Here is a 13419-nt window from a genome sequence, read left to right on the forward strand (position 1 = left end):
TCTCATTTCCAGCACATCCATCCTCCTGCGCACAACTCTATCCATAGCCCACGCCTCGCAACCATACAACATTGTTGGAACCACTATTCCTTCAAACATACCCATTTTTGCTTTCCGAGATAATGTTCTCGACTTCCACACATTCTTCAAGGCTCCCAGAATTTTCGCCCCCTCCCCCACCCTATGATCCACTTCCGCTTCCATGGTTCCATCCGCTGCCAGATCCACTCCCAGATATCTAAAACACTTCACTTCCTCCAGTTTTTCTCCATTCAAACTCACCTCCCAATTGACTTGACCCTCAACCCTACTATACCTGATAACCTTGCTCTTATTCACATTTACTCTTAACTTTCTTCTTTCACACACTTTACCAAACTCAGTCACCAGCTTCTACAGTTTCTCACATGAATCAGCCACCAGCGCTGTATCATCAGCGAACAACAACTGACTCACTTCCCAAGCTCTCTCATCCCCAACAGACTTCATACTTGCCCCTCTTTCCAAAACTCTTGCATTTACCTCCCTCACAACCCCATCCATAAACAAATTGAACAACCATGGAGACATCACACACCCCTGCCGCAAACCTACATTCACTGAGAACCAATCACTTTCCTCTCTTCCTACACGTACACATGCCTTACATCCTCGATAAAAACTTTTCGCTGCTTCTAACAACTTGCCTCCCACACCTTATATACACACACACATATCAACATATACACATATACATACATATGCATACACATACACAGACATATATACACATGGACATATTCATGCTTGCCTTCATCTATTCCCTGTGCCACCCTGCCCCATACTACTTATCTTCCAAATTTTCTCAGTTCAGTCTCACATCCCAACTGACCTCTTCCTCTTCCCTGCTAAACCTAATAATCCTACTGAATTCACATTGATCTCAACATCCTTCTTTCCAAACTTAGTCACCAGCTTCTGCAATTTCTCACTCAAATTTGCCACCAGATAGACAAGGTAGTCCTCCTGGCCCTGACCTCTGCAGCTGAAACATGTACATGGAATGAGCCACAAGGTCAAGAATCCAGGCTGTGGAAATTAGCTATTTAAGATAAGCATGTGGTATGAAAGGATGGAATGAGGAAAAAATGAGGGTGTGTATGAGAGATGTGGTAGTAAGGGAATGCAAAAGGAGGTTGTTGAGTGTCAGAGTGGATGAAATGTAAGACTTTGAGGTGGTTTAGGTTTTTGGAAAGATTGCAAGATGGGAAGGTTACAAGGAGAGTGTATGATAGTACACTTAAAGTGGTTGGTGTGAGAGAAACATCAAATGTGACTTGGTGAAATAGAATAAAAGAGCACTGGAGGGAGAGAAATGGTGGAAGAATGTGTGGAATGGCCCTGACTACCTTGATGAAAGTTCCCTGAGGGAATGTGTGTCAAAGGTATAGATAGATTGATAGAAGATTTATTGATGATGATGTATCACTCCCTCTGATCGTGGTGTGTTCTCTGACATGATGGTATAGGAAGTTTTCCTGTTTATACTTTGAAAATTTGTATCTCCATAATTTCCTCTCGCCATGAGAATCCAACTTCCCCCAGTCTGTCGTTTTATAATTGAAATCCCCATGTGTGTGTGTGTTTTTGTAATTACTTATATGAACTGTGCATGGAGCAAGTTTTACACTCATGAGGCTCTATTTCTTAAACATATTGTACTATCATACAGCTTCTTGAATTTATGTATGGTATCTTCATTAACGGTGTCTTCATTCATTTAGTACCATTCATTCACCTCTTTTATACTGTATCTTTTTGAATGTGTTTCTTGCTTAATTTCATGCTATATCCTCTGGTTGCCCTATTGGTACATCTTTCAGAGAATTGTTTATTGTCTACATCATCAGTGTGGCTTAGAAATTCAAAGGTTGTGATCAAGTTGTGTGCACAATGACCTGTATGTAATCACCAGTTTGTACTGTATGGGGAGGTGATTATACACTCCTGGCTCTCCATCTCTTGAACACTTTGTACTCTTGTACAACTTTATAAATCATTGTATGCTACATTAACCATGTCTTCAGTCATCTTATTTCAGTCATCCACCTTTCTTATACTGGAGAAATATTTCTTCACATCTTTTTTAACAAGTTGCTTGCTTGATGGTATGTTATCTCCTCTGGTTGTTCTACCCTTAAATTTCTCGAACTGCATCCTGTCCACATCATCTTTATGTCTTACAAACATTACAGCTGTGATCAGGTCACCCCTCACTCCTATTTCTTCCAAGCTGGGCAAATATGAATCCTCTAGCCTTTCTGTGTAACTTGGCTCTCTTAACTCTAGCACCATCTTTGTTGCCCTCCTCTGGAGCTTCTCTTTTAGCTCTTTTGTGCTTCTTTAGGTATGCTGACCAGATCTGGGAAGCATATTTCAATTGTAGCCTTATGTAGGATATGAAAAACATGCTAAATATTTCCTTATCCATATATTTGAAAGCCCCTCTGATATTTGCTAACAGACAATTTTCTCCTTGAATATTCTTTTAATGTGGGTGTCTAGTGACAGGTTAGGGATGAAGTCACCTGCCAAGTCCTCCTTACACACAGAATCCTGAAGCTTATTTCCTGTAAGATAATATTCATATTGAGGCCTTTCACTTAATCCCATCCTCATTACCCTAGGTTTGCTTGGGTTGAATTTCATCATCCATGTATCAAACCTATTTTGAGACTGTTTAGGTCCCCTTCGTAAATTAGTGTGATCCTCCTCACTTTCACTCCCCTCATGACTTTTGCATCATCTGCAAACATGCTCAGGTAGTTGTCCATACCTTCAGGCAAGTCAGTTACATAGATCAGGACGAGTAATGGTCCCAGAAGAGAACCCCTTTGCATTCTGCTGGTCACCTTGACCCATTAGAGAATGTTCCTGTAACATACACCATTTGTTCCTTTTCACTGAGATAATCTACTGTCTATTGAAAGAATTCCCTCTCATTCCTACCCAGTGATCTAGCTTCTTACTCAGCTACCCATGTGGTACAGTGTCAAATACCTTCTGCCCAGCTTTCCCTTTTGTCTAAGGGCTTTGTTACACATGACGTCCTTTCCTTAGAATCATGCCGTCTCTCACTTAGGTAATACTCCTCCATAGAAAGTTATCTATTTCCTTTCTAATCATCTTACAGACCATATTTGTTAGTGAGACTGACCTGTAGGTCTGTGCATGTTCCTGGTTTCCTGTTTCTTTGGCACTCTGCCTAATTTCAGTTACATCTTGAATGGTATATAAACTGTTAAATATAATGTATCCATACATTATTAGTGCACAAAGTGAAATTTCATCAGGACCAAGAGTCTTGTGAGGATCAAGACCCTTTAATATTTTGTTTATATCTTCTATACATATCATTGTTTTACCAAACCTCCTCCCCATTCAATCTTACTAGAGTTAGGGTAATAGTTTTGAACTTTTGAATGTGTTATTCAGTTCCTCACTTATTCTTACATTGTTCTCAACAGTCATTCAGTTCCTCTTTTGTTGTTACATTATCCTGATTAGTGTGTATTATCACTTATTTATAATTTCCTGTTAGTACTGTAAGGGGAGGTAGTTTTCCACTCATGGGGCCCCATCTCTTAAACACTGTCTGCTGTCATACATCCTGTTGAATATGTCCTTAAGTCACTATGTTTTCCATTCATCCACCACACCTATACTATAACAATATTTCTTGATATCCTTTTTAGCAAGTTTCTTATTTGATTTCATCTTATGTCTTCTGGTTGCTCATTTTCTATATCTCTTAACGAATTGTTCACTTTCTTCATTATCAGTCATCCCTCACTCTTCTCTCTTCCAATTTGGGTAAACTTAAAGTCTCCAGCCTTTCCCTGTAACTTGGCTATCTTGATTTTGATACCATCTATGTTGACCTTCTCTGGACTTTATCTATTTGCTCATTGTGCATCTTTAGGTATAGTGACCAAACCTGAGAAGCATATTCTAGTTGTAGCCCTATGAAAGATATGAATGTTTGCATGTGTGTGTATTTCACTCTTGGTAGTTTTTATATTTGTTGTGCAGTTAGCAGTTTCACATCTTTATGTTCATCACTCTGTTATCTAAGGTAATATGATTTTCATACCACAGTTTATATGAAAATACATGTATGTTGAAAAGAAAGGGAGAAGGAATTTGAAAGACACTTTTAAGATGTAATTTTCTTAATTATCATTGCATACAATGTTTACCTCCTTTTAGAAATTCAAATACAAGGAGGGAAGGGTTTCTAGCCCCCTGCTCCCCCACCCTTTAGTCGCCTTTTATGACACGCAAGGAATACATGGGAAGTATTTTTTTCTCTCCTACCCGTAGAAAGAAGTATAATAGGAGGGAAAAATAAATAATGTCAGTCTATATATGTATATGTACGTGTCTGTGCCTTTCTGTATATGTGGATGTGTCTTTCTTCATCTGTTTCTTGGCACTACTTCGCTGATGCGAGAAAATGTGATCATGTATGAAAAAACAATGATTACATTATGAGTTTAAGTAACAGAGCTAGTACTGTGCTAACTGTTTCTGATGTTTAAGGATTAAGTACATTCGTTGCATTTTTAATTCTACTAAAGAAATGAGTCCATATTGATAATTGCTTGACATAAGGTGATGATTTAGATTGTATTTTAGGCATAGTGAAGTTCTATAAAGTGTAAATTGGAAAAATTGAGTGATGTGAAGGAATTTATAAATGAAAAGAGTTTTACCAGTGTACTTTGATAAATGAAGGTAAGTGTATTGTAGAGATTCTGTAACCTTATGTATGATGGGAAATTATATGAAAGTTGTTGAGAAACTTCTGTGCATGTTGATAGATGTGTCAAGTTAAAACAGACTGCTGTAGAGAACAAGGGAAGTGAAGTGTAGAAGGCGACTAAAAGGGGAGGGAGCGGGGGGCTGGAAATCCTCCCCTCTCATTATTTTTTTTTAATTTTCCAAAAGAAGGAACAGAGAAGGGGGCCAGGTGAGGATATTCCCTCAAAGGCCCAGTTCTCTGTTCTTAACGCTACCTTGCTAACGCAGGAAATGGCGAATAGTTTGAAAGAAAGAAGAAAATATATATATATATATATATTTTTTATTATATTATACTTTGTCGCTGTCTCCCGCGTTTGCGAGGTAGCGCAAGGAAACAGACGAAAGAAATGCCCCAACCCCTCCCCCCCATACACATGTATATACATACGTCCACACACGCAAATATACATACCTACACAGCTTTCCATGGTTTACCCCAGACGCTTCACATGCCTTGATTCAATCCACTGACAGCACGTCAACCCCGGTATACCACATCGCTCCAATTCACTCTATTCCTTGCCCTCCTTTCACCCTCCTGCATGTTCAGGCCCCGATCACACAAAATCTTTTTCACTCCATCTTTCCACCTCCAATTTGGTCTCCCACTTCTCCTCGTTCCCTCCACCTCCGACACATATATCCTCTTGGTCAATCTTTCCTCACTCATTCTCTCCATGTGCCCAAACCATTTCAAAACACCCTCTTCTGCTCTCTCAACCACGCTCTTTTTATTTCCACACATCTCTCTTACCCTTACGTTACTTACTTGATCAAACCACCTCACACCACACATTGTCCTCAAACATCTCATTTCCAGCACATCCATCCTCCTGCGCACAACTCTATCCATAGCCCACGCCTCGCAACCATACAACATTGTTGGAACCACTATTCCTTCAAACATACCCATTTTTGCTTTCCAAAATAATGTTCTCGACTTCCACACATTTTTCAAGGCCCCCAGAATTTTCGCCCCTTCCCCCACCCTATGATTCACTTCCGCCTCCATGGTTCCATCCGCTGCCAGATCCACTCCCAGATATCTAAAACACTTTACTTCCTCCAGTTTTTCTCCATTCAAACTTACCTCCCAATTGACTATATATATATTTTTTTTTTTTTTTTGCTTTGTCGCTGTCTCCCGTGTTTGCGAGGTAGCGCAAGGAAACAGACGAAAGAAATGGCCCAACCCACCCCCATACACATGTATATACATACGTCCACACACGCGAAATATACATACCTACACAGCTTTCCATGGTTTACCCCAGACGCTTCACATGCCTTGATTCAATCCACTGACAGCACGTCAACCCCGGTATACCACATCGCTCCAATTCACTCTATTCCTTGCCCTCCTTTCACCCTCCTGCATGTTCAGGCCCCGATCACACAAAATCTTTTTCACTCCATCTTTCCACCTCCAATTTGGTCTCCCTTTTCTCCTCATTCCCTCCACCTCCGACACATATATTCTCTTGGTCAATCTTTCCTCACTCATTCTCTCCATGTGCCCGAACCATTACAAAACACCCTCTTCTGCTCTCTCAACCACGCTCTTTTTATTTCCACACATCTCTCTTACCCTTACGTTATTTACTCGATCAAACCACCTCACACCACACATTGTCCTCAAACATCTCATTTCCAGCACATCCACCCTCCTGCGCACAACTCTATCCATAGCCCACGCCTCGCAACCATACAACATTGTTGGAACCACTATTCCTTCAAACATACCCATTTTTGCTTTCCGAGATACTGTTCTCGACTTCCACACATTCTTCAAGGCTCCCAGAATTTTCGCCCCCTCCCCCACCCTATGATCCACTTCCGCTTCCATGGTTCCATCCGCTGCCAGATCCACTCCCAGATATCTAAAACACTTCACTTCCTCCAGTTTTTCTCCATTCAAACTCACCTCCCAATTGACTTGACCCTCAACCCTACTGTACCTAATAACCTTGCTCTTATTCACATTTACTCTTAACTTTCTTCTTTCACACACTTTACCAAACTCAGTCACCAGCTTCTGCAGTTTCTCACATGAATCAGCCACCAGCGCTGTATCATCAGCGAACAACAACTGACTCACTTCCCAAGCTCTCTCATCCCCAACAGACTTCATACTTGCCCCTCTTTCCAAAACTCTTGCATTCACCTCCCTCACAACCCCATCCATAAACAAATTAAACAACCATGGAGACATCACACACCCCTGCCGCAAACCTACATTCACTGAGAACCAATCACTTTCCTCTCTTCCTACACGTACACATGCCTTACATCCTCGATAAAAACTTTTCACTGCTTCTAACAACTTGCCTCCCACACCATATATTCTTAATACCTTCCACAGAGCATCTCTATCAACTCTATCATATGCCTTCTCCAGATCCATAAATGCTACATACAAATCCATTTGCTTTTCTAAGTATTTCTCACATACATATATATATTTTTTTTTTTTTTTTTTTTTTTTTTTTTTTATACTTTGTCGCTGTCTCCCGCATTTGCGAGGTAGCGCAAGGAAACAGATGAAAGAAATGGCCCAACCCCCCCCCCCCCATACACATGTACATACACACGTCCACACACGCAAATATACATACCTACACAGCTTTCCATGGTTTACCCCAGATGCTTCACATGCCTTGATTCAATCCACTGACAGCACGTCAACCCCTGTATACCACATCGCTCCAATTCACTCTATTCCTTGCCCTCCTTTCACCCTCCTGCATGTTCAGGCCCCGATCACACAAAATCTTTTTCACTCCATCTTTCCACCTCCAATTTGGTCTCCCTCTTCTCCTCGTTCCCTCCACCTCCGACACGTATATCCTCTTGGTCAATCTTTCCTCACTCATTCTCTCCATGTGCCCAAACCATTTCAAAACACCCTCTTCTGCTCTCTCAACCACGCTCTTTTTATTTCCACACATCTCTCTTACCCTTACGTTACTTACTCGATCAAACCACCTCACACCACACATTGTCCTCAAACATCTCATTTCCAGCACATCCATCCTCCTGCGCACAACTCTATCCATAGCCCACGCCTCGCAACCATACAGCATTGTTGGAACCACTATTCCTTCAAACATACCCATTTTTGCTTTCCGAGATAATGTTCTCGACTTCCACACATTTTTCAAGGCTCCCAAAATTTTCGCCCCCTCCCCCACCCTATGATCCACTTCCGCTTCCATGGTTCCATCCGCTGACAGATCCACTCCCAGATATCTAAAACACTTCACTTCCTCCAGTTTTTCTCCATTCAAACTCACCTCCCAATTGACTTGACCCTCAACCCTACTGTACCTAATAACCTTGCTCTTATTCACATTTACTCTTAACTTTCTTCTTCCACACACTTTACCAAACTCAGTCACCAGCTTCTGCAGTTTCTCACATGAATCAGCCACCAGCGCTGTATCATCAGCGAACAACAACTGACTCACTTCCCAAGCTCTCTCATCCCCAACAGACTTCATACTTGCCCCTCTTTCCAGGACTCTTGCATTTACCTCCCTAACAACCCCATCCATAAACAAATTAAACAACCATGGAGACATCACACACCCCTGCCGCAAACCTACATTCACTGAGAACCAGTCACTTTCCTCTCTTCCTACACGTACACATGCCTTACATCCTCGATAAAAACTTTTCACTGCCTCTAACAACTTGCCTCCCACACCATATATTCTTAATACCTTCCACAGAGCATCTCTATCAACTCTATCATATGCCTTCTCCAGATCCATAAATGCTACATACAAATCCATTTGCTTTTCTAAGTATTTCTCACATACATTCTTCAAAGCAAACACCTGATCCACACATCCTCTACCACTTCTGAAACCGCACTGCTCTTCCCCAATCTGATGCTCTGTACATGCCTTCACCCTCTCAATCAATACCCTCCCATATAATTTACCAGGAATACTCAACAAACTTATACCTCTGTAATTTGAGCACTCACTCTTATCCCCTTTGCCTTTGTACAATGGCACTATGCACGCATATATATATATATATATATATATATATATATATATATATATATATATATATATATATATATATATGTATATGTATATATCTAATCAACCCACCTCCCACTCTTCTCATGCCACAAGCATCTTTTGCGCAGTCCATCACTGATTCCCTAAATACATCCCATTCCTCCCCCACTCCCCTTACTTCCATTGTTCTCACCTTTTTCCATTCTGTACTCAGTCTCTCCTGGTACTTCCTCACACAGGTCTCCTTCCCAAGCTTACTTACTCTCACCACCCTCTTCACCCCAACATTCACTCTTCTTTTCTGAAAACCCATACAAATCTTCACCTTAGCCTCCACAAGATAATGATCAGACATCCCTCCAGTTGCACCTCTCAGCACATTAACATCCAAAAGTCTCTCTTTCGCACGCCTGTCAATTAACACGTAATCCAATAACGCTCTCTGGCCATCTCTCCTACTTACATAAGTATACTTATGTATATCTCGCTTTTTAAACCAGGTATTCCCAATCATCAGTCCTTTTTCAGCACATAAATCTACAAGCTCTTCACCATTTCCATTTACAACACTGAACACCCCATGTATACCAATTATTCCCTCAACTGCCACATTACTCACCTTTGCATTCAAATCACCCATCACTATAACCCGGTCTCGTGCATCAAAACCACTAACACACTCATTCAGCTGCTCCCAAAACACTTGCCTCATGATCTTTCTTCTCATGCCCAGGTGCATATGCACCAATAATCACCCACCTCTCTCCATCAACTTTCAGTTTTACCCATATTAATCGAGAATTTACTTTCTTACATTCTATCACATACTCCCACAACTCCTGTTTCAGGAGTATTGCTACTCCTTCCCTTGCTCTTGTCCTCTCACTAACCCCTGACTTTACTCCCCAGACATTCCCAAACCCCTCTTCCCCTTTACCCTTGAGCTTCGTTTCACTCAGAGCCAAAACATCCAGGTTCCTTTCCTCAAACATACTACCTATCTCTCCTTTTTTCACATCTCGGTTACATCCACACACATTTAGGCACCCCACTCTGAGCCTTCGAGGAGGATGAGCACTCCCCGCGTGACTCCTTCTTCTGTTTCCCATTTTAGAAAGTTAATACAAAGAGGGGAGGATTTCTGGCCCCCCGCTCCCGTCCCCTCTAGTCGCTTTCTACGACACGCGAGGAATACGTGGGAAGTATTCTTTCACCCCTATCCCCAGGGATAATATACATATATATATACATATACACATACACACACATACACATACATACGCACATATACACACACACACACATACATATATATACATATGAAAAATGTAAGAAACAATTTAGAAAACTGAAACTTCTAGCTTGAAATGAATGAAAAAATGACTGTCACATAATGGTTCAACCTCTGGCTATGGAAAAAGGAAATGTATAATTTATTTACACAAACGTCAATAGCAGTTCTCATCAATTTAACCACTGTATCAATAAGCTTCAATGTCTAAGCTACATTTTTCTCCAGTTTCACTATTTTCTTGTCAAAACACCATGTATGAAAACTATCACTCCAGTAACACAACTATAAACATTTACTTCCCCATTAGAAAAAAAGTTCTGGGGAAGTCTGTCTCGATACACTGCGGGAAACTCTACCACCTGGCGAGGTTTGTGTTGCAATGGTTCCCGATTCACAAACGTAGTAGCATCACTGGTGGGCCAAGGTAGTTCCGTTTGCGAAGAGGCGCTTTATATGATGTCTTGACACACGATGATCTTAACGAGGTGATGATAGAGGTCCAGTGGAAGTGTTGGTCAGCGATGGGCAATTTCCTTGCCACTATCCTGCGATGGGTTCTTCCAGCTCCGTCGCCAAGGAAACAGACGAAAGAAATGGCCCAACCCACCCCCATACACATGTATATACATACGTCCACACACGCAAATATACATACCTACACAGCTTTCCATGGTTTACCCCAGACGCTTCACATGCCCTGATTCAATCCACTGACAGCACGTCAACCCCGGTATACCACATATATCCAATTCACTCTATTCCTTGCCCTCCTTTCACCCTCCTGCATGTTCAGGCCCCGATCACACAAAATCTTTTTCACTCCATCTTTCCACCTCCAATTTGGTCTCCCACTTCTCCTCGTTCCCTCCACCTCCGACACATATATCCTCTTCATCAATCTCTCCTCATTCATTCTCTCCATGTGCCCAAACCATTTCAGAACACCCTCTTCTGCTCTCTCAACCACGCTTTTTTTATTTCCACACATCTCTCTTATCCTTACGTTACTTACTCGATCAAACCACCTCACACCACACATTGTCCTCAGACATCTCATTTCCAGCACATCCACCCTCCTGCGCACAACTCTATCCATAGCCCACGCCTCGCAACCATACAACATTGATGGAACCACTATTCCTTCAAACATACCCATTTTTGCTTTCCAAGATAATGTTCTCGACTTCCACACATTCTTCAAGGCTCCCAGGATTTTCGCCCCCTCCCCCACCCTGTGATCTACTTCCGCTTCCATGGTTCCATCCGCTGCCAGATCCACTCCCAGATATCTAAAACACTTTACTTCCTCCAGTTTTTCTCCATTCAAACTTACCTCCCAATTGACTTGACCCTCAACCCTACTGTACCTAATAACCTTGCTCTTATTCACATTTACTCTTAACTTCCTTCTTTCACACACTTTACCAAACTCAGTCACCAGCTTCTGCAGTTTCTCACATGAATCAGCCACCAGCACTGTATCATCAGCGAACAACAACTGACTCACTTCCCAAGCTCTCTCATCCCCAACAGACTTCATACTTGCCCCTCTTTCCAAAACTCTTGCATATATATATATATATATATATATATATATATATATATATATATATATATATATATATATATATATATATATATATATATTGACCTTTTTGTTTATATTCATTGACCATTTAACCCTTTAAGGACCACTGGTATTCTTGCAACAGTTGGAAGTGGTTGTTACAGATGAACCTTGCAACAGTTGTGCTCTGAATTTTCCCACCTACTGTTGGAGGATCTCATACTTTATGTACTGAATCGCGGCTTGTGTAGATGCCATATGTCACCCCAACTTTAGTACGCAAACATATCAGCCAGGCTTAGTTACCCAGAGATATCCAAGGCATAAAGTCACCAACAAGGCCTCTGTTTTGCCAAGCAGTGTAATCAGACTTTGTATGTGTTTCAGACGAGAAAAACAACTAATCTTGTGTAAAATCTTGTGTAAGCATGTCAGGAGACCATGAATAGTAATTTTGAATATGATATTAGTGGAAGACTGAATCTCCTAGCAAAGGGACTTAACATAGAATGTGGTTCATGTGCTGGGGTCACCAGTTACACTTTTGGATTAATTGGTAGCAGCACACAAATAATCAAAGGCCTTGGCAGCATACTGAGGTTTAAGATATAAGTGGTGTGTTTAATTGTTTAAATACTTACTTTATTCAGAATTTTATTAAAAATCTGCTGTGTGTGGGAAAGTCATCATTCTGAAAGGATTGAAAATATGCCAGAACTAGTATGGTATAAACCTGCTTAAATTAGTCATGTGGGTGTTAACTGTAAGCAAAGAAGCTTTCTAGTAGTTTCCTTTGTTTGTGTATGTTCTCTTGTATTCTTTGATATCATTTCCATTTTTTGTAGTTTAGGAACTTTTGTAGTCCTTTATATAAATAGTTTTAGAGATAAGATCTTAAAATTCGTTTTTCTCAAAATAGTATTGAGATTTTCTATGTGGAAATAGTGTTACAATGACTGTAAGATCTTGAGGGAAAATGTAATTCTCAATGATATGTTTTTTGCAGTTTACTGGGATAGTTTGTGCCAGCTAGCAAAGAGAGTAAGACAATGCATATTACCTAAAAGCCCTTGAGTTAACCTAAGAAAAGGCAAATAAGTAAACCACTTGGGAGATCCTCATTCATTCATGTACATGTTGATCATTGTTTACAATTAACCAGATTGTATGAAAATATGAAAACAGGTGTTCATGTCAGGATGTAAATTTTTTCAAACATAGTTGCTTCACCCACCTTAAGATAGCATCAGGAACAGATGAGCAACAGCCTCACTTGCACACATCTACTCTCTGACTTTTCATGTTCTTCATACCAAAACCAGAGCACACTGTCAAAGGCCAGTCTCCACATACTATGCCATGGTTGTACCTTGGTTCATCCCAGTGACAGCATGACATCTCCCTGTTCATTCTATCCCAAGCACACCTCTCACCCTCCTGAGTCGTCAGGTCCTAATAACCCAAAGCCTCTTTCACTCTCTTCATCTGTTTCCTTGGCCTCCACCTTGTCCCTTTCTTCCTCCACTTCTGATTCATAGATCTTCTTAGTCAGATTTTCTTTGCTCATTCCTTCCATAAGTTCATACCATTTTAGCATGCTCTGGTCAGCTCTCAGTCACTATACTTACAACCACACCTCATTCTCACCACCATTCCATATACCATCAACTTAAGGTATC

At 40.9% G+C, this 13419-nt stretch overlaps 1 protein-coding gene across 7 annotated transcripts in view; it reads left to right on the forward strand.

Moving 5' to 3' along the window:
- ACC (acetyl-CoA carboxylase) overlaps positions 1-13419 on the forward strand; it is a 333790-nt gene that overhangs the window by 194662 nt on the left and 125709 nt on the right. The window lies entirely within an intron of this gene.

This window comes from Panulirus ornatus, chromosome 10 (genome assembly GCF_036320965.1).
Source record: "Panulirus ornatus isolate Po-2019 chromosome 10, ASM3632096v1, whole genome shotgun sequence".
Classification (NCBI taxonomy): domain Eukaryota; kingdom Metazoa; phylum Arthropoda; class Malacostraca; order Decapoda; family Palinuridae; genus Panulirus; species Panulirus ornatus.